General features: G+C 46.8%; 1 long non-coding RNA gene across 2 annotated transcripts in view; it reads right to left on the bottom strand.

Annotated features, from left to right (window-relative positions):
• Positions 1 to 2,347: 2,347 nt before the first annotated feature.
• Positions 2,348 to 18,793, bottom strand: part of LOC132207616 (uncharacterized) — a 60,413-nt gene continuing 43,967 nt past the window's right edge. For both annotated transcript variants that reach the window (XR_009443632.1, XR_009443633.1), the window contains one exon: positions 2,348 to 5,277. This is a non-coding gene — a long non-coding RNA (uncharacterized LOC132207616). The remainder of the gene's footprint in view (positions 5,278 to 18,793) is intronic.

The following is an 18,793-nucleotide window of genomic DNA, read 5'->3' as shown; positions in this document are numbered from 1 at the left end:
GTTCTAATCTGACCCTGCACTTCCAGGAATTTCAAAATCTCATCCTTGACAACGATTCAAGAATTTTATCAACTACCGAGGTCAGGTTAATCGGCCTGTAATTTTCCATCTTTTGCCCTGATCCTTTCTTAAACAAGGGGGTTACAACAGCAATTTTCTAATCATCTGGGACTTTTGAAAGATCACATCCAAAGCCTCTGCTATTTCCTCAGCCACCTTCCTCAGAACTCTACAATGTAGCCCATCGGGGCCAGGAGATTTAGCAATTTTTAGACCTTTTAGCTTTTCTAGCACTTTCTCTTTTGTAATGCCTACCATACTCAACTTTGCCCCCTGACTCTCCCTAATTGTTGGCATACTACTCATGTCTTCCACTGTGAAGACTGACACAAAGTACTTATTAAGTCCTTCAGCTACTTCCTTATCTCCCATCACCAGCCTTCCAGCATCAATTTGGAGCGGCCCAGTGTCTACTTTTGCCTCATGTTTGTTTCTTATGTATTGAAAGAAGTTTTCACTGTGATTTCTAATATGACTAGCTAGCCTTCCTTCATATTTGATCCTCTCCTTCCTTATTGCTCGTCTGTCTCCTCTGCACCTATCTTCCCCTCTGTCCATCTTCAATCTGCCTTCCCCCTCTCCCTGAAAATTTATGTTCAGGGAGATCTGGGTGTTAAGGTCCATTGTTCCATGAAGTTGGCAATGCAGGTCAACAGAGTGGTTAAGAAGGCATATGGTGTGCTTTCCTTCATCGGACGGGGTATCGAGTACAAGTGTTGGCAGGTCATTTTGCAGTTGTATAAGACTTTGGTTCGGCCACACTTGGAGTACTCCGTCCAGTTCTGGCCGCCTCATTACCAAAAGAATGTGGATGCTTTGGAGAGGGTGCAGAGGAGGTTAACCAGGATGTTGCCTGGTATGGAGGGTGCTAGCTATGAAGAGAGGTTGAGTAGATTAGGATTATTTTCATGAGAAAGACGGAGATTGAGGGGGGAACCTGATTGAGGGCTACAAAATCATGAGGGATACAGACAAGGTGGATAGCAAGAAGCTTTTTCCCCCAGAGTTATTGACTCAATTACAAGGGGTCATGAGTTCAAACCGAGAGAAGGAAAGTTTCAAGGAGATATGCAAGGGAAGTTCTTTAGGAAGAGGGTGGTGGGTGCCTGGAATGCGTTGCCAGCAGAGCTTGAAGACGCAGACACGATAGGGTCTTTTAAGATGTACCTGGACAGGTACACGGATGGGCAGGGAGCAAAGACCCTGACAAAATAGACGACAGGTTTAGACAGAGGATCTCGATTGGCGTAGGATTCGAGGGCCGAAGGGCCTGTTCCTGTGCTGTAATTTTCTTTGTTCTTGGATCAGATAAGAAGGAAAAGGGAGGTGTATAACAGTTATCAAGGGAATAAATCAACAGAGTCCCTGTAGACACACTGACATCAACCAGGCCAACATCCCCAGCACTGAGGCACTGACCATCCTCGATCAGCCACAATGGGCTGGACACTTCATCTGTATGACTGACACGAGACTCCCCGCATGTTCTAATCCCAGCTTCAAAACAGTAGGCGAGACCCAGATGTGCAGAGGAAGCACTCGGTGATAAACTCAAGGCCTCAACGGTCAAGTGCAACATTCCTGCAGACACCGAGAATCACCGGCCGAAGACGGTCCGATGCCTGAGGAGCACCTGGGAAGGCATCAACACCTCGAGGCTTGATTTGGAAGCAGCGGAAGCCATGCAGCTACATCAACAACGCCCTCACCCCTTCCCACGACCGCCTTCTGCCCCAAGTGCAACAGAGCCTACGGTAGCTGCATCGGTCTGTACAGCCACCCGTAGATTCAGCCTGAGAGTGGGAGATGTCATCCACATCTGCGAGAAACCACCATGATGATGATGTATAGTGTGCAGGGGGATCTTGTCATAGCAATTAAGAGAACAAATAGAGGGCAACAGAACGCTGGTGACCAGGATTAGGATCAGGGAGAATCTCAAAATCTTCTACAAGTGTCTCAGAGCGAAAGAGAAAATCCAGGGAAAACCAGGTCTCATGAGGGATGAAGAGGCAAATGTATGGTTTGAACTGGACAGCAATTGTCAGGTGTTAAACGAGAAATTCACATCACCTTTTACATGTGAGAAGGAGCATTTTGGCACACAATTCCTGAGCAGAATTAACAGAGACTGGGGACATGTAAGGTGATCCGGTGAATTTAAAATCAGAAGAATTACCTGGAGAACAAGTAACATAGTTCCACTTATCAAAATGCATGACAAACATCAAGCAGAGTATTACAGTCTGGTGACTATCACATCAGTAGATAGGAAAATATTGGAGAATATTCTGAACGGCAGGCTTAATTTCCTTGGAAAGAAGCGGGGTTTGATCAGCAACGGTCAGCATAGCTTTGTCAGAGGGAGGTCATGCCTCACAAACCTAGATGATCCTTTCAAAGAGGTGACGGAGTGTGTAGATGGGAATTGATGCAGTGAAAACAGATTTCAGCAAAGACTTGGACAGGGTCTCACATGGGAGCCTGGCAAAGAAGGTAAAAGCTCGTGGGGTCCAGGAAAATACAGCAAGTTCAATCCAAAGTTATACATTGGTCAAATGGGCAGGTCAGTGGTAGATGGAGTGTTAACACTGCTAAGTGCATGGTAATGCAATTTGGAAGAACTAACATGGCAAGGAATCTTTCAATGGATGCCAGGACACCAGGAAGGTCAGAGCAATGGTGTGATCTTGGGGTGCTTGTGCACAGATTGCTGAACATGGCATGGCAGCTTAAAGGGACAGTTAGGAAAGCAAATGGCTGAAGAGCTGTGCAGGAGTTTGGTTAGGCCCCAGCTGAAGGACTGAGTGCAGTTCTGCTCTCGCTTTAAATTGAAGGGTGAAAGAATAGCTTTAAATTGAGGGGTGAAAGATATAGGACAGATGTCAGAGGTGGTTTCTTTACTCAGAGTAGTCAGGGAATGGAACGCTTTGCCTGCAACGGTAGTAGATTCGCCAACTTTCGGTACATTTAAGTCGTCATTGGATAAGCATATGGACGTACATGGAATAGCGTAGGTTAGATGGGCTTCAGATCGGTACGACGGGTCGGCACAACATCGAGGGCCTAACGGCCTGTACTGCGCTGTACTGTTCGATGTTCTAATGGTCTCTTCATTATACAAAACAGGTGATTGCATTTGAGCATGTGTGGAGGACATTCATCAGGATGTTCTGAGGGGATGAAGCATTTTAACTCGATGGAGAGTCTGGATAAGTTTGAGATAACAAGAACTGTCAATGCTGGAGTCTGAGATAACACAGCGTGGAGTTGGAGGAACAGTGCAGGCCAGGCAGCATCACTGTTTTATCTGGATAAGGTTGGCTTGTTTTCTTCCAAAGAGAGAAGGTTGAAGAAGGTCCTGAAAAAATGGTCTGCATTCTAATGGGTCTAGGTGAGGGAAGCAGAACGACCATTCATGGGGTGGGAGGTCGGGGAGCCAGGGGGAAGAGATACATACATTTAAGCTAAAAGGCTCAGAAGGAATTTCAGGAAAGAAAAGACACCCAGAAGGTGCTGGGGGTTTGGAATTCATTGTCTGGGACTTTAGTTGAGGTGGTGGATAATCTTTTCACATTAAAGAAAAAGGGTTGGTACAGCACTTAAAATGAAATAACATTCAAGGCAACGGGCCTATTGCTAAAACATGAGCCGAATGTGAACTTAGTGTGGCTTCAGTGGTTACAGACACAATGGAATGAAGTGCTTGTCCAATTCACACGGATGATCCCTGGAATGGTAGGCTTAACCTATGATGAATGGCTAAGGATCCTGGGATTGTACTCACTACAGTTTAGAAGGTTGAGGGGAGAACTAATAAAAACTTACAAGATAATGTATGGTTTAGAAGAGGTGGACGCTAGGAGGTTGTTTCCGTTAGGAGGGGAGACGAGGACCCGTGGGCACAGCCTTAAAATTCGAGGGGGTCAATTTAAAACTGAAATCAGACGACATTTCTTCAGGCAGAAAGTGGTGGGCTTGTGGAATTCATTGCCGCAGAGTGCAGTGGAGGCCGGGATGTTGGACGCCTTCAAGGCAGAGATCGACAAATTCTTGATCTCAAAAGGAATCAAGGGCTACGCGGAGAGTGCAGGGAAGTGGTGTTGAAATGCCCATCAGCCATGATTTAAATGGCGGAGTGGACTTGATGGGCCGAATGGCCTTACCTCCACTCCTATGTCTCATGGCCTTATGGTCTAATTCTGGAGAATTCTCTTATTCTATGATTCTGGAGCAGGGGACAGTAAGTGGACAGCACAGGACAATTCACCTAACTTCTCCTTTACCAATCTTCTGTCTGCCTCCCCACTTCTCCCTATTTTTTTCAGAATCCCCTTCTCCCCCCACCATTTTTGAAGAAGGGTGTCGACCCGAAACATCAGCTTTCTTGCTTCTCTGATGCTGCTCGGCCCGCTGTGTTCATCCAGTTCTACTCCTTGTTCTCTCAGATTCTCCAGAATTGGCAAGTTCCTACTATCTCTCGAGGAAACTGACTTGTTTTTGCACCCAAACTGTGGTGAGAATGTGGAACGCACCGACTGTGTGGATGGTAGAGGCAGAAACCATGATAACACTTAACAAGTCTTTGATTGGTCATTTGCGATACCAAGGCATACAAGGCTCTGGGTCGAGTGCTGGGAAATGTGATGAGAATAGTTCGGGACTCGCATCTTGTGAGGGCACATACAATTTGCTGAAGGGTCTGTTCCATTGCCATAGCACTCTATTATGCTGTCCCTCAATGATCCTATGACAAGTAAGTGAAGGTTTGCACAAACAGGTACTTTTCAAGGACAATGCCAAAAGGAAAACTGATGCACAGACAAAGTGCATGTAAGAATTTAACCAAGGATTAACACCATTGAAGAGCTGGAATTTGTGCCAATGCACCAAACGTGCAGATGAAAATGCAGTGTCCAGTTTGATTGCAAACTGCAACAACCACCAGTTAGTAACATGATCAATGGAAATATCTGAATGCCTGCTGTTGTGATCTCAAGCATTTACCTGCGTCGAGTGAAACCCACCACCATAGTTCTGTTGCATCGTTAGCCACCTCGCAATCGGTGTTGCATAGTCAATATCATTCCTTGACAATGCTTGAAGCAAGGCATAAGCAGTGGTTTCCACAGTCATCGCAAAAGCCTGTGCTGCTTCAATTGGATACGGCTTCTCGTCCTCCAACAATGGAGGCTTTCCAGGAACCGACATCACAATCTGTCATTTGAGAAAGGGATTAGCTGAGAATAAAGTTTACATCATATAGATTTTTGTTTGCATTTCAACAACACAACAATGGTTTTGCTGGTCAAGATCCAGCATTGTCTCACCACTGATGTCGAGAACATTCTCCATACTTCCCGCTCAGTGATGGGTCCTTTTGTTTGGGAAAAATAGGCACCTTCGAATGCAAATGAATCAAGATGAGCTTTAGTTTCTCATCAGGCTACATGGCAGTTATTACAAGATGTTACGAACAAAAGGTGAAGGAGCAGATGAAACCATTCATAGCATCAGTCTGGATGATCTTCTTGCGCTCATCCTGAGGAGGCATCACAGATCTTAACTTACACGCAATTCAAATTATTTCACGCAATGACAAGACTGAATGTTCTGGATACTGCAAATGCCATAGCACCTGGCAGCATCCCACAAACTGTATTGGAACAATGTGCCCCAAGGTCAGCACACCAACAGTAAATGTTTTCCAGTACATTTTTAAACACTTGCGACACTCACATTTCAGAGAAAGATGACCTATCACGCAATCGGCAGACAAATTGTCCTGACCAATTATGACCTCAATGTATTCTCAATCATCAGCAAAGTAATGCAACATCTGGATGACAGTGCTGTCAAACAGTTGCACACTGAGGCTCAGTTTACTTTTCGTCATGCCACACTTCTCGCAACCTCATTCAGGATTTACCACAAATATGATCAGAGATCCTGAGCTTGAAAAGGAAGGAAACTGCAATCTGTCATTTCCACCCTGGCAACTTCTGATTGAATGTGGTGTTCAGCAGAGGAATAGGAAGTTGAGTCAGTGGCATTCACTGGATACCTGCACTGGTTGAAGTCATGTCTTCACTTGAACCAAAGTGGAGACATGAATGTTCATTGAATATTGTCCAGGTGTCCAGCAGAATTCATGACTTTTCCAACAGTGAAGTCAACGATGAGAAAATACAGTGAGACTTGGACAATTATCAGGCTTGGCCTGACAAAGGATAAGTAACATTTGCACCATACAAGTGCTAAGCAGCAATCAGCTCCAACAAGAGAGAATATGACCATATCACAAAATTCCATGTCCTTACCATCATCCTTACATTTGGTTTAAATGTGCAAGTGTTATCCAAGCCATGCAGGGCGATGGGCCAGGTGTTGGAAATGAGGTTAGAAAAATTCAGTGCTTGTCTTTGACTCTCACAGAATCCGTGAGCTGAAGAATTTATTTCTCCTGTACTGTAGACCACTGAGGTGCTTGGCTATCCACTTCATCAAGGTTAACACTGATCTAAAACTAAACCGGAACGGTTATATAATCAGCAGTAGCCAGGTCCGTTGTACAAACCGCCCTGCTGTGGGACAGGGTCAGGTAAATCCAAGTGAGTGATCGTGGTTGGAGACTCATTCGTTGGGGGCATAGTTTCTGTAGCCACATTTGAGATACCAGGGCTGTGTGTTGCCTCCCTGGTGCCAAGGTCAAGGAAATCTCTGAGTGGTTGCAACAAATTCTTAACGGGGAGGGTGAGCAGCCAGAGGCCATTGTGCACATTGGTACCAATGACGTAGGTAGAAAGAGGGATGTGATCCTGCGGACTGTGTACAAGGAGTTGGCAAAGAGGCTGAAAGGCAGGACCTAGAGGGTAATAATTTATGGGTTGCCACGAGTGCCACATGTTAGTGAGTTAAGTCAGAGAAAGATAGGTGAGATGAATGCATTGGTTAAGGAGCTGGTACTGGGGGCAGGCTTTCAGCTTCATGGATAATTGCGACCGCTTCTTGGGCAAGGGGTGACCTGTGTAAGAGGGATGGGTTGCACCTAAACTGAACGGGAACAAATACCCTCAACAGGGAGGTTTGCTAGTGCTACTTGGGAGGATTTAAAGACTGGCAGGCAGCTGGGAACCAGAGCAGCAGGTCAGCAAGTAGATGAATTGATGGCAGGTACATGCTAGGACCAATAAATCAGAAAAGAATGGCAGCCAGAGACAGGTACATGAACATGGTGGCATGAACAAGCTGAAATATGTTTATTTCAGTGCAAGGAGTATTATAGGTAAGGCAGATGAGCTTAGAGCCTGGATCAGTACATGGGACTCTGATGTTGAGGCCATTACAGAGGCTTGGTTGAGACAGAGACAGGACTGGCTGCTCAATGTTCCAGGGTTTCATTGCTTTAGACAAGATAGAGGGGAAGGTAAAAGAAGGAGGTGCACTCCGAACCTGTGGGAAATGTTACATCTGCACCTCGAAAGGACATTCTGGAGGGCTTGCCCACTGAGGCAATAGAGGTAGCATTGAAAAATAAGATAGACACAATCACTCTGATCAGATTAAACTAATAGCCTGCTCCCCTGTAGCCACTGACACACTGAGGAACAAATATGTAGGCAGCTTTTGAAACGATGCAATAACTCAGAGTTGTCACAGTCAGTGAATTTAACCTCCCCGGTATTGACTGGGACTCCCTAACAACAAGAGTTTAAATGAGGCTGAATTTGTTAAGACTATCCAAGAGAGTTTCTTGACACAGTATGTGGATAGAAGATGGGCCATACTGGACTTTGTCCTGGTCAGGTAACTGGTGAGAAGGGTGGGAAAGCATTTTGGAAATAGTGATCACAACTCCTTCAATTTTAAGATTGCTATGAAGAAGGACAAGTCAGGACCTTGGGGGAGAGTAAATTATATCAGTTTTAGGTAGGAGCTGGGGAGTGTTAATTGGGAGGAGCTGTCACATTTGCCATTTGGGAATTGTTTAAAGGCCTGCTTATGAGTTTAGGATCAGGAAGGAGGAAGGACAAGGATGGCAAGGTAAAAGACCCTTGGATAATTGGGGAGGTTGTGAAGTTCGTCAAAAGGGAAAAACAAAAATATGTCAGGTTTACGAAGCTAAAATCGAACAGGGCCGACATAAAGAAAGCAGAGAAAGAAAGGCTATGAAATGACCTTGGCAAGGAGGGTTGAAGGAAATCCCAAGGCATTCTGTGCATACATCTAAAACAAGGGGATAAATAGCAAGAAGGTACGACCATTCAGGATAAAGGAGAGAACTTGTGTTTGGAAGCAGAGGATGTGGGCAAGATCCTAAATGAGTACTGTGCATCACTATTCACTCAGGCGAAGGGTATGGAGGATAGTGGGATTTGTGTGGAGCATGCGAATATGATAACAGCATTTTGAAATCAAGAAAGAGCATTAAGGTGGATAAGTCCTCAGGACCCAATGGTATCTACTCAAGGTTTTTGAGCGAGGTGAGAGAGGAGATTGTCGGGGCAGTCAGCAATATCTTTGTATCCTTGGTAGCCACTGGAGGGGTACTGGAGGATTAGCAAGTTGCTAAATGTTCTTCTTCTGTTCAAGAAGGGAAATAGGGTCAATCCAGGAAACTCTCGACTAGCGAGTTTCTCATCGTTCATTGGGAAGCTATTGGAGAGAATTCTTAGGGATTGTATTTATCTGTATTTGGAACAGCATGGCCTAATTAGGGACAGTCAGCATGGCTTTGTGCAGGGCAGGTCATGTCTTCCTAACTTGACTGAATTTTTTGAGGAGGTGACGAATGTGATCAATGAAGGTAGAGCAGTGGATATTGTTTTCATGGATTTCAGCAATACTTTCAACAAGGTGCCTCATGGTAGGATCATCCAGAAAATTAAGATGCACCGAGTCCATGGTGGCTTGGATGCTTGGATTCACAACTGGCTTGCCCAGAGAAGACAGAGGCAAGTGGTGGAAAGGTGCTTTTCAGGCTGTAGATCCAGGACGATTGGTGTTCCGCAGGGATCTGTGCTGGGACCTCTGCTGTTTGTGGTCTATACAAAATGACTGAGGTGAAAATATAGATGGATGGGTTAGCAAGTTTGCAGACAATAGAATGATTGGTAGAATCGTGATGAGTGTAGACGTCATAAAAGGATACAGATCAGTTGCAGAAACTGCAAGTGGATTTTAATCCATTAAATGTGAGATGCTCCACTTTGGGAAATCAACTATTACGGAAAAATATACAGTTAATGGCACCCCTCAGTGCAGACCCCCTCAGTGCAGAATTGTTAAGGTGGGAATGCAGGTGCACTCAATCTGTTCATTGAGAACTGTCGACGTGATATCACCTCAATTTCTCTGTTCCCCGCACCAAACCCAACCTACGTCCTGCCCAACTGACTGCCCTCCACGCACTCATATCTCACCCTGACTTTGTTATTAAGCCTGCCGATAAGGTGGTGCTGCTGTGGTCTGGTGAGCTGAAGTCTATCTTGCAGAGGCTGAGCGCCAGCTCTCAGATACCTCCTCCAACTTCTCCTGGATCATGACCGCACCGGGCCATTGTATCTACTACAGTAACTGATCTTGGTCTGTCCGGTGATCTTCCCCCTCTGCTTCCAAGCTGAAAGGCCACAGCTCCCCACAGGTTGCTCCTACGCCCCCTAAAAATCCACAAATGAGACTGTCCTGGCAGACCCATTGTTTCAGCCTGTTCCTGCCCCACAGAACTCATCTCTTCCTACCTTGACTCAATCTTCTGTCCCCTGGTCCAAGCCCTGCCCACGTACATCCAGAAATACTCTGACATCTTACGCAGGTTTAAAAACATCAGTTTGCCGGTTCCAGCTGCGTCCTCTTTACCATGAACATGTAATTCCTTTCCACATCCATTCCCCACCGGGAGGTTCTTCGGGCTGTCCTCTTCTACCTGGAGCAAAGAACTGAACATTCCCCTCACACCACCACCCTCCTCCACTTGGTCGACCTCATCCTCACCCTCAACAACTTCTTGTTTAACTCCTCTCATTTTCTTCGGGTAAGAGGAGCAGCTCCGGGCACCTGCATGGGCCCGAGTTATACCTGTCTCTTCACGGGGTACGTGGAACATTCCCACCCACAACACTTTCTCCGATACATCAATGATATCATCCGGCTGCTTCTCTCTCTTGTCTGAAATTGGAAAACTTCATCAACTTCGCCTCCAATTTCCGTCCTGCCCTCACTTTCACCTGCTCTATCTCTGACTCCACCCTTCCCTTCCTCAACATTTCTGCTTCCATTCCTGGGGGTAGGCTTCGCACTAATATCCATTACAAACTCTCTGACTCTCACAGCTACCTGGTCTATATATCCTCACACCCCACTTTCTGTAAAGACTCCAACCTCTTCTTTCACTTCCTCCATCTCCATCGAATATGTTCTCATGAGGCCAACATCAACAAGGGAGCCTGCAAAATGTCCACCTTCTTCCTCAACTGAGGATTCCCCGGCTCCGCAGTCAACAAGGCCCTCAACTGTGTCCAACCCAGCTCCCGCACTTTTGCCCTCACCTTTTCTCTTCCCTCCCAAGACAGCAATAAGCTTCCACTTGATCTTACCTATCAACCCACATGCCCACATCCATACAAACATCAGGCACCATTTCCACCACCACCAGCAGGATGCCGCCACCAGACACATATTCCCCTCCTCTCCCTTATCCGCCTTTACCGGAGGACACGGAGGAAATGCAAGCAGACACGGGGAGAACGTGCAAACTTCGCACAGACGATTGCCCGAGGCTGCAATGCGAACCACTGAGCCACCGTGCTGCCCAGAATCTTGGTGGTGTGGATGAGCAGAGAGATCTCGGTGTCCATGTGTGTAGATCCCTGAAAATTGCCACGCAGATTGATAGGCTTGTTCAAAAGGCGTACGGCGTGTTAGGTTTTATTGGTACAGAGATTGAGTTTCGGAGCCATGAGGTCATGTTGCAGCTGTACAAAACACTGGTGCAGCCGCGCTTGGAGTATTGCGTACAGTTCTGATCGCCACATTATCGGAAGGATTTAGAGGGGGTTTGTTAGGATCTTGTCTGGTGTGGAAGGAAGGTCTTATGAGGAAAAGCTTCGAGACTTGAGGCTGTTTTTGTCAGAAGAAGGTGAAGAGGCAACTTAATGGAGACATACAAGATAATCAGAGGATTAGATAGGGTGGACAGCGACAGCCTTTTTCCTCGATGGTGATGGCGAGCACGAGTGGAGATAGGTTTAAATTGAGGTGAGATAGATATGGGACACATGTCAGAGGGAGGTTCTTTATTCAGAGAGTAGTATGGGTGCGGAATGCCCTGCCTGCAACAGGAGTAGATTGCCAAGTTTAAGGGCATTTAAATGAACATTGCTAAATATATGGATGGTAATGGAATAGTGTCGGTTAGATGGGCTTCAGGTTGGATTCACAGGTCGGCGCAACATCGAGGGCCGAAGGGCCTGTACTGCGCTGTAATGTTCTATGTTCTATGTCATAATACTTCAGTGAATTCTGGTTACCCTGCCGTAGGAAGAATGCTGTTAAACTATACAGAGTGCAAAAATAATTACAAAAGGTCATTGCCGGGACTGGAGGGTTTACGAGGAGTGGTGGATAGGCTCGGACTTTTTCCCTGGCATATCGGAGACGAAGGGGTGACTTTCCAGAGGTGTAAAAAATCATGATGGGCATTGATAAGGGGAATAGCCAAGGTCGGGGAGTCCAAAGCTAGAAGGGAGGAGGTTCAAATGTGAAAGGGGAAAGATTTAAAAGTGACCCGAGAGGCAACTTGTCGCACACAGAGGGTGGTGCGTGAATGCAATGAGCTGCCAACAGACGTGGTAGAGGCAGATAATATTACAGTATTTAAAAGACATTTGGACAGGTACACAATGAGGAAAGGTTTAGACGGATACCAAACGCAGGCAAATGGGACCGGTTAAGTTTGGGACACCTGGTCAGTACAGATGATTGGGGCTGAAGGTCCTGATTCTGTGCTGTATGACTCTATGAATCTATGACTGAAGAGCTAACTAGGTGTGTGGATGAGGGCAATGCATTTGATACAGTCTACTTGGGCATCAGCAAAGCTTTTGACAAGATCCCCCATTTGAAGACTGTTAGAACAGGAAACAGTCCATGGGATCCGAGGACACATGTGCACAGGAAATCATAACTCATGTAATTTGAATGAGTTTTTTAAAGTAGTAATGAAGAGCATTGATTAAGGCAGAAAGATGGACGTATATGGGCTTCAGTAAGGCGTTCAAGAAGGTTCCTCACAGAGGTCCAGTTGGGAAGTTAAATCACACGGAGTACAGGGAGAGCTAGCCATAGAACATAGAACATAGAACATTACAGCACAGTACAGGCCCTTCGGCCCTCGATCTTGTGCCGACCTGTCATGTCGATCTCAAGCCCATCTAACCTGCACTGTTCCATGTACGTCCATATGCTTGTCCAATGACCACTTAAATGTACCGAAAGTTGGCGAATCTACTACCGTTGCAGGCAAAGCGTTCCAATCCCTTACTACTCTCTGAGTAAAGAAACTACCTCTGACATCTGTCCTATATCTTTCACCCCTCAATTTAAAGCTATGCCCCCTCATGCTCACCGTCACCATCCTAAGAAAAAGGCTCTCCCTATCCACCCTATCTCACCCTCTGATTATTTTATATGTTTCAATTAAGTCACCTCTCAACCTTCTTCTCTCAAATGAAAACACCCTCAAGTCCCTCAGCCATTCCTCGTAAGACCTTCCCTCCATACCAGGCAACATCCTAGTAAATCTCCTCTGCACCCTTTCCAAAGCTTCCACATCCTTCTTATAATGCGGTGACCAGAACTGTATACAATACTCCAAGTGCGGCCGCACCAGAGTTTTGTACAGCTTCACCATAACCTCTCGGTTCCGGAACTCGATCCCTCTATTAATCAAAGCTAAAACACTGTAGGCCTTCTTAACAGCCCTGTCAACCTGGGTGGCAACTTTCAAGGATCTGTGTTCATGGACACCGAGATCTCTCTGCTCATGTATACTCCTAAGAATCTTACCATTAGCCCTGTACTTTGCCTTCTGGTTACTCCTGCCGATGTGCATCACCTCACACTTGTCTGCATTAAACTCCATTTGCCACCTCTCAGCCCAGCTCTGCAGCTTATCTATGTCTCTCTGCAACCAATCCTTTGTCACTCTCCACAACTCCACCTATCTTAGTGTCGTCTGCAAATTTACTAACCCATCCTTCTACGCCCTCATCCAGGTCATTTATAAAAATGACAAACAGCAGTGGACCCAACACCCACCCTTGCGGTACACCACCAGTAACTGGTCTCCAGGATGAACGTTTCCCATCAACTACCACACTCTGTCTTCTTTCAGCAGGCCAATTTCCGATCCAAGCTGCTGTATCTCCCACAATTCCATTCCTCTGCATTTTGGACAATAGTCTGTTTTGGGGAACCTTATCGAACGCCTTGCTGAAATCCATATACTCCACATCAACCGGTTTACTCTCATCTACCTGTTTGATCACCTTCTCAAAGAACTCAATAAGGTTTGTGAGGCACGACCTACCCTTCACAAAACTGTGCTGACTATCCCTAATCAATTTATTCTTTTCTAGATGATTGTAAATCCTATCCCTCAGAACCTTTTCCAACACTTTACCAACAACTGAGGTAAGGCTCACTGGCCGATAATTACCAGGGTTGTCTCTACTCCCCTTCTTGAACAGAAGAACCACAATTGCTATCCTCCAGTCATCGGGCACTATTCCTGCAGACAATGATGAGTTAAAGATCAATACCAAAGGCTCGGCAATCTCCTCCCCGGATTCCCCGAGGATAAATCCCATCCGGCCCAGGGGTCATAGCTATCTTCACCCTCTGTAGGATTTCAAATACCTCTTCCTTGTGAACCTCAATCCCACCTAGTCCAGTAGCCTGTATCTCTGTATTCTCCTCGACAACATTGTTGTTTTCTAGAGTGAATACTGTTGAAAAATATTCATTTAGCGCTTCCCCTATCTCATCTGACTCCACACACAACTTACCACTACTATCCTTAATTGGACCTAATCTTACTTTTGTCATTCTTGTATTCCTTAAATACCGACAGAAAAGTTTACGGTTTACCCTGATCCTATCCGCCAACAACTTCTCATGTCTCCTCCTGGCTCTTCTGAGATCTCTCTTTCGGTCTTTCCTGGCTACCTTGTAACCTTCAAGCACCCCAACTGAGCATTCACATCTTATAGTAACAGAAGCCTTCTGCCTCCTCTTGACCAGAGATTCCACTTCCTTCGTAAACCATGGCTTCCGTGCTCTACAGCTTCCTCCCTGCCTGACAGGTACATACTTATCTAGGAAGCACAGGAGCTTTTCATTGAATAAGCTCCACATTTCTACTGGGCCCATCCCCTGCAGTTTCCTTCCCAATCCTATGCTCTCTAAATCTTGCCTAATCTCATCGTAATTGCCTTTCACCCAGATATAACTCTTGCCCAGTGGTGTACACCTATCCCTTTCCATCACTAAAGTAAACATAACAGAATTCTGATCGCTATCACCAAGGTGATCACCAACTTTGAAATCTAACACCTGGCCGGGCTCATGACCCAGTACCAAATCTGATGTGGTCACTGCACTCCAACTCCATGAGTCACTGCATCCCATTTCGCTAAGTCACTGCATCCCATTTCAGTCAGTCACTGCATCCCATTTCCCACAGTGACTGCATCTCCATTCCCCGAGTCACTGCACTTCATTTCCCTTGGTCACTGCATCCCATTTCACTCAGTCACTGCATCCCATTTCTCACGGACGCTGCATCCAATATCCGTCAGGTACTGCATCCCATTTCCAGAGTCACTGCATCCCATTTCCCTCAGTCAGTGAATCCCATTTCCATCAGTCACTGCATCCCATTTCACTCTGTCACTGCATTCAATTTCCATCAGTTGCTGCATTCAATTTCCATCAGTCACTGCATCCCATTTCACTCAGTCACTGCATCCCATTTCCATCAGTCACTGCCTCCCTTTTCACTCAGTCACTGAATCCCATTTCACTCAGTCACTGAATCCCATTTCACTCAGTCACTGCATCCCATTTCAGTCAGTCACTGCATCCCATTTCAGTCAGTCACTGCATCCTATTTCACGCAGTCACTGCAACCCATTTCACGCAGTCACTGCAACCCATTTCACGCAGTCACTGCATCCCATTCAAATGAGACAGTGCATCCATTTCCCTTCGTCACTGCACCCTATTCCCCACAGTCACCGCATACCATTTCCCTCAGTCACCGCTTCCCATGACCCTCACTCACTGCATCCCATTGCCCTCAGTCACTGCATCCCATTACCCTCAGTCACTGCATCCCATTACCCTCAGTCACTGCATCCCATTACCCTCAGTCACTGCATCCCCTTTCCATCAGTCACTGCATCCCCTTTCACTCAGTCACTGCATCCCATTTGACTCAGTCACTGCCTCCTACGTCACTCAGTCACTGCATCCCATTTCACTCAGTCACTCCCTCCCATTTCACTCAGTCACTCCCTCCCATTTCACTCAGTCACTCCCTCCCATTTCACTCAGTCACTCCCTCCCATTTCCCTCAGTCACTCCCTCCCATTTCCCTCAGTCACTGCATCCCATTTCAATCAGCCAATGCATCCCATTTCAATCAGCCACTCCGTCATATTCACTCAGTCATTGCATCCCATTTCACGCAGTCACAGCATCCCATTTGACTCAGTCACGACATCCTATTTAACGGAGACAGTGAATCCTATTCAACTGATACAGTGCATCCATTTCCCTCAGTCACCGCACCCTATTCCCCACAGTCACCGCATTCCATTTCCCTCAGTCATCGCATCCCATTTCCCTCAGTCACCGTGTACCATTTCCCTCAGTCACTGCATCCCATTTCACTCAGTCACTGCATCCCATTACTATCAGTCACTGCATCCCATTACCATCAGTCACTGCATCCCATTTCACTCAGTCACTGCATCGCATTTCACTCAGTCACTGCATCACTTTTCACTCAGTCACTGCATCACTTTTCACTCAGTCACAGCCTCCCACTTCACGCAGTCACAGCCACCCACTTCACTCAGTCACTGCCTCCCAATTCACTCAGTCACTCTGTCCCATTTCTGTCAGTCACGACCTCCAATTTCAGTCAGTCACGACCTCCAATTTCAGTCAGTCACTGCATCCTATTTTACTCGGTCACTGCATCCTATTTTACTCGGTCACTGCCTCCCATTTCACTCAGTCACTGCCTCCCATTTCACTCAGTCACTGCCTCCCATTTCACTCAGTCACTGCCTCCCATTTCACTCAGTCACTGCATCCCATTTCACTCAGTCACTGCATCCCATTTCACTCAGTCACTGCATCCCATTTCACTCAGTCACTGCCTCCCATTTCACTCAGTCACTCCCTCCCATTTCACTCAGTCACTCCCTCCCATTTCCCTCAGTCACTGCATCCCATTTCAATCAGCCAATGCATCCCATTTCAATCAGCCACTCCGTCATATTCACTCAGTCATTGCATCCCATTTCACGCAGTCACAGCATCCCATTTGACTCAGTCACGACATCCTATTTAACGGAGACAGTGAATCCTATTCAACTGATACAGTGCATCCATTTCCCTCAGTCACCGCACCCTATTCCCCACAGTCACCGCATTCCATTCCCCTCAGTCGCCGCATCCCATTTCACTCAGACACCGCATCCCATTTCCGTCAGTCACCGCATCCCATGGCCCTCACTCACAGCATCCAATTTCCATCAGTCACAGCTTCCCATTTCACTCAGTGACTGCATCCCATTTCACTCAGTGACTGCATCCCATTACCCTCAGTGACTGCATCAGATTACCCTCAGTCACTGCATCCCGTTTCACTCAGTCACTGACACCCCCTTCACTCAGTCACTGACTCCCCCTTCACTCAGTCACTGACTCCCCCTTCACTCAGTCACTGACTCCCCCTTCACTCAGTCACTGACTCCCACTTCACTCAGTCACTGACTCCCACTTCACTCAGTCACTGACTCCCACTTCACTCAGTCACTGACTCCCACTTCACTCAGTCACTGACTCCCACTTCACTCAGTCACTCCCATTTTGGTCAGTCACCGCACCCCATTCCACACAGTCACCGCATTCCATTTCCCTCAGTCATCGCATCCCATTTCCCTCAGTCACCGTGTACCATTTCCCTCAGTCACTGCATCCCATTTCACTATTTCACTGCATCCCATTACTATCAGTCACTGCATCCCATTACCATCAGTCACTGCATCCCATTTCACTCAGTCACTGCATCGCATTTCACTCAGTCACTGCATCACATTTCACTCAGTCACTGCATCCCATTTCACTCAGTCACTGCATCCCATTTCACTCAGTCACTGCCTCCCATTTCACTCAGTCACTCCCTCCCATTTCACTCAGTCACTCCCTCCCATTTCCCTCAGTCACTGCATCCCATTTCAATCAGCCAATGCATCCCATTTCAATCAGCCACTCCGTCATATTCACTCAGTCATTGCATCCCATTTCACGCAGTCACAGCATCCCATTTGACTCAGTCACGACATCCTATTTAACGGAGACAGTGAATCCTATTCAACTGATACAGTGCATCCATTTCCCTCAGTCACCGCACCCTATTCCCCACAGTCACCGCATTCCATTCCCCTCAGTCGCCGCATCCCATTTCACTCAGACACCGCATCCCATTTCCGTCAGTCACCGCATCCCATGGCCCTCACTCACAGCATCCAATTTCCATCAGTCACAGCTTCCCATTTCACTCAGTGACTGCATCCCATTTCACTCAGTGACTGCATCCCATTACCCTCAGTGACTGCATCAGATTACCCTCAGTCACTGCATCCCGTTTCACTCAGTCACTGACACCCCCTTCACTCAGTCACTGACTCCCCCTTCACTCAGTCACTGACTCCCCCTTCACTCAGTCACTGACTCCCCCTTCACTCAGTCACTGACTCCCACTTCACTCAGTCACTGACTCCCACTTCACTCAGTCACTGACTCCCACTTCACTCAGTCACTCCCATTTTAGTCAGTCACCGCACCCCATTCCACACAGTCACCGCATTCCATTTCCCTCAGTCATCGCATCCCATTTCCCTCAGTCACCGTGTACCATTTCCCTCAGTCACTGCATCCCATTTCACTATTTCACTGCATCCCATTACTATCAGTCACTGCATCCCATTACCATCAGTCACTGCATCCCATTTCACTCAGTCACTGCATCGCATTTCACTCAGTCACTGCATCACTTTTCACTCAGTCACTGCATCACTTTTCACTCAGTCACAGCCTCCCACTTCACGCAGTCACAGCCACCCACTTCACTCAGTCACTGCCTCCCAATTCACTCAGTCACTCTGTCCCATTTCTGTCAGTCACGACCTCCAATTTCAGTCAGTCACGACCTCCAATTTCAGTCAGTCACGACCTCCAATTTCAGTCAGTCACGACCTCCAATTTCAGTCAGTCACTGCATCCTATTTTACTCGGTCACTGCATCCTATTTTACTCGGTCACTGCCTCCCATTTCACTCAGTCACTGCCTCCCATTTCACTCAGTCACTGCCTCCCATTTCACTCAGTCACTGCATCCCATTTCACTCAGTCACTGCATCCCATTTCACTCAGTCAC

The sequence above is a fragment of the Stegostoma tigrinum genome, unplaced genomic scaffold (assembly GCF_030684315.1).
Source record: "Stegostoma tigrinum isolate sSteTig4 unplaced genomic scaffold, sSteTig4.hap1 scaffold_111, whole genome shotgun sequence".
NCBI lineage: Eukaryota > Metazoa > Chordata > Chondrichthyes > Orectolobiformes > Stegostomatidae > Stegostoma > Stegostoma tigrinum.
The sequence above is the reverse complement of the archived record's forward strand: the minus strand, read 5'-3'. Positions and strand labels throughout refer to the sequence as shown.